At 34.2% G+C, this 10,000-nt stretch overlaps 6 non-coding genes across 6 annotated transcripts; 4 read left to right on the forward strand and 2 right to left on the reverse strand.

Moving 5' to 3' along the window:
* Positions 1-1,653: 1,653 nt before the first annotated feature.
* Trnav-aac lies at positions 1,654-1,726 on the reverse strand. The gene has a single exon. It is a non-coding gene; the product is annotated as a tRNA-Val (tRNA).
* Positions 1,727-3,346: 1,620 nt separating this feature from the next.
* On the forward strand, positions 3,347-3,419 carry Trnav-uac. Its single transcript has one exon. It is a non-coding gene; the product is annotated as a tRNA-Val (tRNA).
* Positions 3,420-4,453: 1,034 nt separating this feature from the next.
* On the forward strand, positions 4,454-4,526 carry Trnav-aac. The gene has a single exon. It is a non-coding gene; the product is annotated as a tRNA-Val (tRNA).
* Positions 4,527-5,934: 1,408 nt separating this feature from the next.
* Positions 5,935-6,007, forward strand: Trnav-aac. Its single transcript has one exon. It is a non-coding gene; the product is annotated as a tRNA-Val (tRNA).
* A 1,168-nt stretch (positions 6,008-7,175) lies between these two features.
* Positions 7,176-7,248, forward strand: Trnav-aac. The gene has a single exon. It is a non-coding gene; the product is annotated as a tRNA-Val (tRNA).
* Positions 7,249-8,862: 1,614 nt separating this feature from the next.
* Positions 8,863-8,935, reverse strand: Trnav-aac. Its single transcript has one exon. It is a non-coding gene; the product is annotated as a tRNA-Val (tRNA).
* Positions 8,936-10,000: the final 1,065 nt, after the last annotated feature.

The raw sequence follows: 10,000 nt of genomic DNA on the forward strand, positions 1-10,000 counted from the left end.
TCCCAAGATCTATATCCACACTTTGTTTGTCACATGCTGACTTTGCTTTGCGATCATCATAATCATGCCTAGGGTTCCAACATGCGATGGAATCCACACAAAACGTATATTATCGCCTCGATCTTTTGCACGATACACGTTTATCCTGATGTCATTTGCAATATTTCCCGCACCTTTGTCTAGAGTGTTCAGAGACTGAAGAACACTCTGTGAATCGCAGAAAATGACCCCTGAGCCTTGATTCAATAGAAATTCGGTGGCCATGAGTATTCCTGCCAACTCAGTTTGCATAGTGCTAGCCCAGTCATGTCCCCTCCTACAATCCTGGTGCTGCAAAATATTGGTTTTATATACAACAAAAGCGCATCCTGCTCTGCCCCTAGACTGCAATGATCCGTCAGTGTAGGATTCATATGCATTGGCAAGAGTTTCTAGATGCTCATTTATAATTGCAAGTGCATACTGCTTAAGTATAGCAGGGGGGACACTGTCTTTTTTGGGGGGCAGTCGTATAATATACACTCAGGTCCGACATTTTCCACGGTGGTACAGAACGTCCATGTAAGGTCTTAGTTGTGGGTATGTCCAGCGGAGCTAAGTGTTTACACGTTACTTGTACCCATGGATTTGAGTATGAATCGGTGTTGTCATTCAGAGTTAGCACTTCTATTCTGTGTTTTAGTTGTCTTTGGAACTCTGTACAATGGAGGGGTTCTCCAATTGATTTGACACTAAATGTGGTATTTATGTATAATATTCTTTCATAAACAGAAGGCAAATTAAGTTCTGTTCTCATATTCACAATCCTTGGTGATCTAGGGGAACCAAGAATGATCCTCATGGCTTCATTTTGTACACTTTCTAGACTAGTCAACTCTGATTTCTTGAACAATACTAGGTGCAATGCATGGTAATCTATGGCCGACCTTATGTATGACAAGTAAAAGAGTCTCACAATATTGACATTAATACCATGGTCTTTCCGACAAGTGTCCTAAGTGGCTTCAGCTGCTCCCACAACCCTTTCTTCTAATGAACTCTGAATCATTAACAAGCACTCCGAGGTATTTGTATTAATGGCAGAGATCTAGCTCAACGTCATTTATATGAAACCTTGGCAGAGGGAATCACTTTGGGTTAAGTGCCTTGTTTTTTTCAGTTGAGATTATCAATATCTAGAATCTCTTGCATTCTCCCCTCGGATGAGGATTTAATACAAATGTCATCGGCATAGCAAATAATAGTGTCATTGCCTGCAAGTGGTATATCGCCCAGTAATCTATGCATTAGGATATTAAATAGCATGGGACTAAGTACGCCTCCCTCAGGTGTGCCGAGTTCAAATACTTTTGTATGAGTACTCTTAATGTCCCTGAAGAGAACCTGAGCCGATCGATTCGATAGATGCATTTGAATCCATGTTAACAGTTTTCCCTGAATACCAAAGCTAGCTAGTTTCTCAAGGATAATTTCCCTGTTTGCAATATCAAAAGCAGATTTAAGATCAAGAAATACGGTTTGCATGCCTGGGTTTGAGTCTGTTGTGTACTCTGCAAAACAGTGCTGACTGCTACACCCTGGGAGAAATCCATACAGTCTGGGGGATAAAAAAAAGTTTTTTTGATTAAGGTATATTTTTGACGGTTAAAAATCTGTGCTCACCAGGGCTCGAACCTGGGACCTTCTGTGTGTTAGACAGATGTGATAACCACTACACCATGAGCACCTGTATTCTTCTTTGAAATATCATTTCCTGAAGAACTTTTGTGATTTTCATTAATACTATAGTCACTTTTACAAGTAATAATAATAATGATGATAAAGGTAATAATTAATAAAGATAACTATTACAGCGATTATGTGATGGTGATCGTTATTGATGTCATTGCTGTTGGCATTATTCTTATTATTATTTCATAATTGTTAATACTTTGTTTTGTTTTTAACGATCTTATCATGAAAATAATTGCTGTCATTACCGTTAGCTTGATTATGATTATGATCATATTATCGTCAATAATTATCGTAAAACTGTTGATTTTTTATAATGTATAAAACCTGACGAAAGAGATAATTAAATAAAAATATAAGAAATATATATCCTCCATCAAACAAAAACTTTAACACAAAATGACAAGACAAATGAAAAGAACTTGAAGATAAAATTAAATGCATATCCATTAAAATATCAGAATAGTATCGAATGGAATACAAAAATCACTGCGAAGTAGTCGGTGTTGACTGTCCTCACGCAAAGCATTAAGGGAAACCATTAATGTGTATTTCGTAATGGACTCTTGGGACAAATAATCACCATGCCCGTAATTTTCGCGTGTAATTCGCTTAAGGGTGGCGTGTGATGATGAAGTTAGAGTGTATAATTATTAATAGTAGTAATGTAATTATTATCAGGATCATTTTTATCATTAGTATCACTAATACTGATGAAATCATTCCTTTAATATTAACGTTGTCATTATCTTCATCTCCATCATCATCATTATCATTATCACTATTATTATCATCATCATAATCATCTCCATCTTCAGTTCATACTATTATCATCTTCATCTCCATCCTTAAAAGTTTACAGGAATACCCTTCATGCAAATACGGATAGCTCACCCTTGTATTCCTTGATGAAAACGAGAATGAAAATGGAGAACATAAGACGAAGCTCCATTAAAACATCAAATAAGAAAATAACAAATAGAAAATAAGAAGCAGGTTCTACCAGTCCGTCAGGATAAATTGAAAACCTGAAAAATATTTGAAAAAATAAAGCCACATCCATGATTTTTTTTTTTTTTTTTACATACTTAAGTAGCTACCATGGACTAATAACATGATTGTATTCTTCATAGAGATAACAGTTCTGTCGCATATATATGTATATGCTTATATACACACATATGTGTATATATGTTTACATTGTACAGGTCTGTGCTACTGCAGCACAAGACCGAGTGATCTAGGAGGAGACACCATGCCATCTTGGCTCCCTGTAGTGCTTGAGACATTCCCCGAGATCCTAGACGATTTGTTTTTATTCCATGATTTTTTTTTGGGTGTGTGTGTGGAGTCAAGATAACAAAAAGAGGTAGTTTTAAATCATATTTCGTTTATGCATCAGGATTTTACAATGTAATCCGATGACATGCGTTTTTAATTATAGGTGAATATAATTTAATTTATAAAAATAGATTGTTTCGTCAAATAATAGGGATAACTGTAACTATTACTGTTAATTGTGTGTGTTTATATTTTTTTCGGGGGGTGGGTCTATATGTGTGTAAACATATATATGATATCTCTCTTAGTTCATGTTTCGCTCTCACAATAGAGGGCTTTCATAGTGTAGTGGTTATCACGTCTGCTTTACACGCAGAAGGTCCCAGGTACGAGCCCTGGTGGGAGCAACTTTATCAGAGTTGTCCCATTTTGCAGTGATACATTATTGTGTTTGCAATTTCTGATGAGAAAGGTAAGACTAATAGCTGACTCCTTGGAAACAAAGCACTTGTAAAGCCAGCTATGTGTAAAGACATAGATAAAGTTCTATTACAGTGGGCATGGCATTGTAGTCTTGTCACCCGCTGACATTGGGTTAAGTAGTTACCTTGTACTAATACAAGGTATTGTCCCAAGATAGTATTCTTCATAGAAATAACAGTTCTGTCGCGTATGTATGTACATGCTTACACACACACGCATAGCTATATATATATATATATATATATATATATATATATATATATATATATATGTATATATGTGTATGTATATATATATTTCATCTTTTCATCAGTACCATAGTCACTCTTACAAGTGATGAAAAAGGTAATAAAGGTAATATTGCAATACTATAATATAATATAAATAATAAGGATAACCGTAACTATTACTGTGAATTAAGTGTGTATTTTTTCGGGGGGGGGGGGGTCTATATATGTATAAACCTGTATATGATATATCTCTTAGTTCATGTTATATATATATATATATATATATATATATATATATATATATATATATAAGTATTTATGTTTGTATATATATTTCTAAATATTTTTGGGTATATATGTATATATATATTTGTTTACCCATATATATCTCTATGTATAAATGGATATGTAGGTATATATATACATGAACATATATATAAGTATGTATGTTTGTATATATATTTCTAAATATGTTTGGGTATATATGTATATGTATATATATATGTGTGTGTGTGTGTGTATTGTGTGTTTGTGTATGTGTGTGACTGTGTGTGCTATGTGTGTGTTACTAATGACGCTGTGGGATTTATGGAAATCATCAGTTCTTTTAGATTTCTGTGTGCATTGGGGATTTCTAGTACTTCAAAAATGGTTGTCATTTTGCATGTGCAAGATCTTCCCTCAGGTTATTAGAGATATGATTATATAGGGATACAATTCAACATAATGTGCTCATGGTGTAGTGGTTATCACATCTGTCTAACACACAGAAGGTCCCAGGTTCGAGCCCTGGTGAGCACAAACTGTGAAAAGTTTACCTTATAACCGACAGTAGAAGTCTACGGACACCTTATCCACAGTTTAGAAGGTGAGGGCAATGTTTATTTCATTTGCTGCTGATGCTATTTACATAAAATCCCCATCCGAGGAGAGAGTGCAACTATTCTGAATATACGTATACTTAATCTACAGACAGACCCTCTCCCCGAGTTTCATATATATGACATTAAACTAGATCTTTATCACCAATATCTCGGGGAGACTTTGCGTGATGCTAAATTCATGTGAAAACATAAAGAAAAGACTGGGAGGGAAGGAAGCCACTTAAAACACTTGTTGGCAACTACCATGATTGTCACTTGGGAGGAGGGAGGGATGCTTTAAAACAGCCAGCAAAAAGAGCACTGAATCTACAGTGTGGACAAAGGGGATGCTGGCTCACGGACGAATCTTAACACCTTTGTCTCGAGTTATGTTAAATGCACAGGAATGGCTCATTAACACAAGCATAGATCACATCAAAGAATACGAGGATGAAATATCCGTATTTGTGTAAAGGGTATTCCTGTAAACGTTTAGGGATGTAAACTTTGAAGAGAGATATTGGTGGAAATGTTGGAATTCTTAGCTAGTCTACATTTCAAGTCATCCTTAAATGTTCGTAAAGATGACAAGGCTGGATGCTGCTCGGGATGCGTGGTTCGAACACGTAACACTCATACATGTATCAGAATCATCCAGCCTTATATGTTGACGAGGCTGCGATCTAATTTACGTTACATTATCCTTGACTGATTAAGCAACTTAATGATTGCCAGTCTTAACAAAAATAATTTTAATAAGAATTATAATGGTGATACCGATGACGATAATGGTGGTGATAGTTATGACGAAGAAGATTGAGATGAAGATAGAGATTGAGATTGAGGGATATCATATACAGGTTTACACACATAAAGACCCCCCCCCCCCCCCGAAAAAAAATTGCACAATCAATTCACAGTAAAAGTATATAGTTATTTTTATTCTTTATTGCATTATTACCTTTATCACCATTATCATCACTTGTGCGAATAACTATGGTATTGATGAAAAGATGACTTACACATTATATATATATATATATATATATATATATATATATATATATATATATATATGTGTGTGTGTGTGTGTGTGTGTGTGTGTGTGTGTGGGTGTGTGTGTGTGTGTGTGTGTGCAAGTATATATACACATGTGTGTGTATAAGCATGTACGTACATATGCGACAGAACGTTATTTCTATTGAAGAAAACAATCATTTGATAATACCTTCTATTAGTCCATGGTAGCTACTTAAGTATGTCAAAAAAATAATGGAAATGTCTTTATTTTTTCATACATGAAATATTATTTTTTTTTCCATAATAGCTGTTATATTTACTAAGATGTGCTCATGGTGTAGTGGTTATCACATCTGTCTAACACACAGAAGGTCATAGGTTCAAGCCCTGGTCAGCACAGATTATAGCTGTGAAAAGTGTACCTCCATGTGTGGATTTAATGGTCACCAGCTTTTCCGCATCATTCTGCCTTATTTTAGGTTTTCAATTTATCCTTTTTATCTATTTATTTATTTCCTTATTTGTTTTAATCGAGCTTCATCTTATTTTGTCCATTTTCATCCTCGTTTTCATCAAAGAATAGAAGAGTGAACTATTCGTATTTGCATGAAGGGTATTCCTGTAAACTTTTAAGGATGGAGATGAAGATGATAACAGTATGAACTTAAGATGAAGATGATTAGGATGACGGTGATGATAATAATAGTGTTAATGATAATGATGATGATGGCGATGACGATGATGATGATGAAGGTAATGACAATGAAGACGTCGATGGCCATGATGATGATGGTGACTATGTTAATACTAAAGGAAGGATTTTATCAGTCTTAGTGATACTATTGATAACAAATCTGATGATGATGATTATATTACTACCCCTATTACTAAAGATAAAAATACACTTTGACTCCATCATCACTTAAGCTTAGTCCACACGCAAATGACTGGCATGGTGATTATCTGCCCCAAGAGTCTATTACGAAACCCACACACATTAATGGTTTCCCTTGATGCTTGGCTTTAGGACTGCTTTGTAGTGATCTATGTATTCCGTTCGATTTTATACTTCAGTTTCTCGTCATTTCTCTTGTCACTTTGTTTTAAAGTTTAGAATGATTTATAGTTTTTGCTTGATGGAGGATATATATTTCTTATATTTTGAATTGATTCCGTTTCGTTTTTTTTTTTTGTTTTTTTTTGTTTTTTTTTTTACATTTTGATATGAATATAAACTATTCAGATAACAGTAATGACAGCAATAATCATTATATCTATCATGATAATAAAACTAGCAAAGGCAAACAAATAGTATTAACAATTATGAAATAACAATAGCAATGATGGAACATAAGAATTATAACAATGAAAATAACAATGAATGTGATATTATTGCCAACAGTAATGATATTAATACCAATTGCCATCACATAATCATTGTAACAGTTATCTTTATTATTTATTGTATTATTACCTTTATTATCATTATTGTCATCATTTGTAGGAGTGACTTGTATTGATGAAAAGCATAAATGTTCTTTAGGAAATATTTCACACAATAATACAGGTGCTCATGGTGTAGTGGTTATCACATCTGTCTAACACACAGAAGGTCCCAGGTTCGAGCCTTGGTGAGCACAGATTTTAGCCGTGAAAAGTGTACCAAGAGCTGATTTACCATCTTTTTCGTACCCAAATGTTTCTGGGGCAACACTCCTTTTTTTAGAAGGCTTACAGGTTATCCTGAGAGCCGATAGAACCTGCTTCTTAATGTTCTAAATGTTCGTAAATATGACAAGGCTAGATGCTGCTCAGGACTATAAACAAAAACTCATTATATGGTTCGAACACGTAATACATATATCAGAATCATACGTTACATTATCTTGATATGTTGACTGATTAAGCTACTTACGCATGATTGCCATTCTTAACAATAATAATGTTAATAAAAATCATAATGATGACGATAATGGTGATGATAGTAATGATGAAGATGAAGATGGAGATGGAGATGAAGATAGAGATTGAGATTGAGATAGAAATAGAGAGGGAGATGAAGATAACAGTGTCAAATCGTTGATACCAATTGAATGTTTTAAGTGATACTACTGATAAAAATCCTGATAATGATGATCATATTGCTACTCTTACTACTAAAGATAAAAATACACTATGACTCCATCATCAGACGTTCCCTTAAGCTTAGTCTCCACGGATGACTGACATGCTGAGTATCTGCCCCAAGAGTCTATTACGAAACCCACGCACATTAATGGTTTCCCTTGATGCTTGGCGGGAGGACAGTCAATACCAACTACTTTTTACTAATCTTTGTATTACATTTGATATTATTCTGATATCTTAAAGAGAGCGAGAGAGGGAGGGTGAAAGCGAGAGAGGAAGAAAGACAGACAGTTGAATAGATAGAGAGAAATGACTAAATGTGTATAAATGGACAGCCAGATGTGCAAGAGGCGAGCTTATCTCTCTCTTTCTCTGTTACACGTATACATTCACACACAGTTTTAAGTGTAGTGACAATAAGAAAGAGTTCAACTGTGTCAACGTGTTCATAGCGTAGTGGTTATCACTTCTATCAAACACACAGATGGTCCCAGGTTCGATCCCTGGTGAGCACAATTTCAAAAATAATGATGTTTAGATGAGCTTAAATATATTCAGTGTTGTTACTGTATCCTAAACGGAGAAAGTGGGCTTGTGTTAATGAGCCACTCCTGTGCATTTAACATAACTCGTGACAAAGGTGTTGAGATTCGCTCGTGAGGGATCTGTACGTACACATCACACACAAGATTCGCTCGTGAGCCAGCATCCCCTTTGTACACACTGTAGATTCAGTGCTCTTTCTGCCGGCTGTTTTAGGGCTTGCCCCCCCCCCCCCCTCCTCCCAAGTGACGATCATGGTAGTTCTCAACAAGTGTTTTAAGTGGCTTCCTTCTCTCCCAGTCTTTTCTTTATGTTTTCTCATGAATTTAGCATCACGCAAACTCTCCCCGAGATATTGGTGATAAAGATCTAGTTTGATGTCATATATATGAAACTCGGGGAGAGGGTCTGTCTGTGGATTAAGTATACGTATATCTAGAATATGTTGCACTCTCTCCTCGGATGGGGATTTAATGTAAATAGCATCAGCAGCAAATGAAGGAAACATTGCCCTCACCTTCTAAACTGTGGATACGGTATCCGTAGACTTCTACGCTCGGTTATAAGGTAAACTTTTCACAGTTTGTGCTCACCAGGGCTCGAACCTGGGACCTTCTGTGTGTTAGACAGATGTGATAACCACTATACTATGAGCACATAATGTTGAATTATATCCCTATATAATCATATATCTAATAACCTGAGGGAAGATCTTGCACATGCAAAATGATAACCATTGTTGAGGTACTAGAAATCCCCAGTGCACACACACACATTATGATCAGGAACACACACTCAGCACACACAGTAACACACATACACAAACACACAACACATACACACACAAATATATATATATATATATATATATATATGTATATACATATATGTGTATATATATACACAAATATAAACACACACATACACACACTCACATACAGACACACACACACACACATATATATATATATATATATATATACATATATACACATATATGTATGTATATAGACAAATATATTTGAATATACATAGAATCATATATATGATTATATATAAATAGATACAGAAATATATATATACATATGTATATACACACATATATATGTATATATACATATATATGTATATATACACATATATACATATACATGTGTATGTATATGTATATATATACATATATGTATATATACATATATATATATTCATACAAACATATACATTTATATATAGAGAGACATATGGATATACAAATATATATATATATATATACACCCAAACATATATAGAACTATATATACAAACATACATACATATATATATGTTCATGTATACATATATGTATATGTTCATGTATACATATATATATATATATATATACCTACATACACATACACACACAAATACAAACACACACACACACACATATATATATATATATATATGCATAAATATATATATATATATATATATATATATATATATGTATTTACATATGTATATATATTTAAATACACACGTACACATTTAAATATCAATGCATTTATCAATATATCAATTAAATTGCATTGTAGTTGCGTGTAAAGCAGACGTGATGACCACTACACTATGAAAGCTGTCTATTGAGAAAGCGAAACATGAACTAAGTGAGATATCATATACATGTTTACACACATTTAGACCCCTCCACCCCTCCCCGAAAAAATATAAATATACACTTAA

Source organism: Penaeus chinensis, chromosome 16, assembly GCF_019202785.1.
Source record: "Penaeus chinensis breed Huanghai No. 1 chromosome 16, ASM1920278v2, whole genome shotgun sequence".
NCBI classification, from domain to species: domain Eukaryota; kingdom Metazoa; phylum Arthropoda; class Malacostraca; order Decapoda; family Penaeidae; genus Penaeus; species Penaeus chinensis.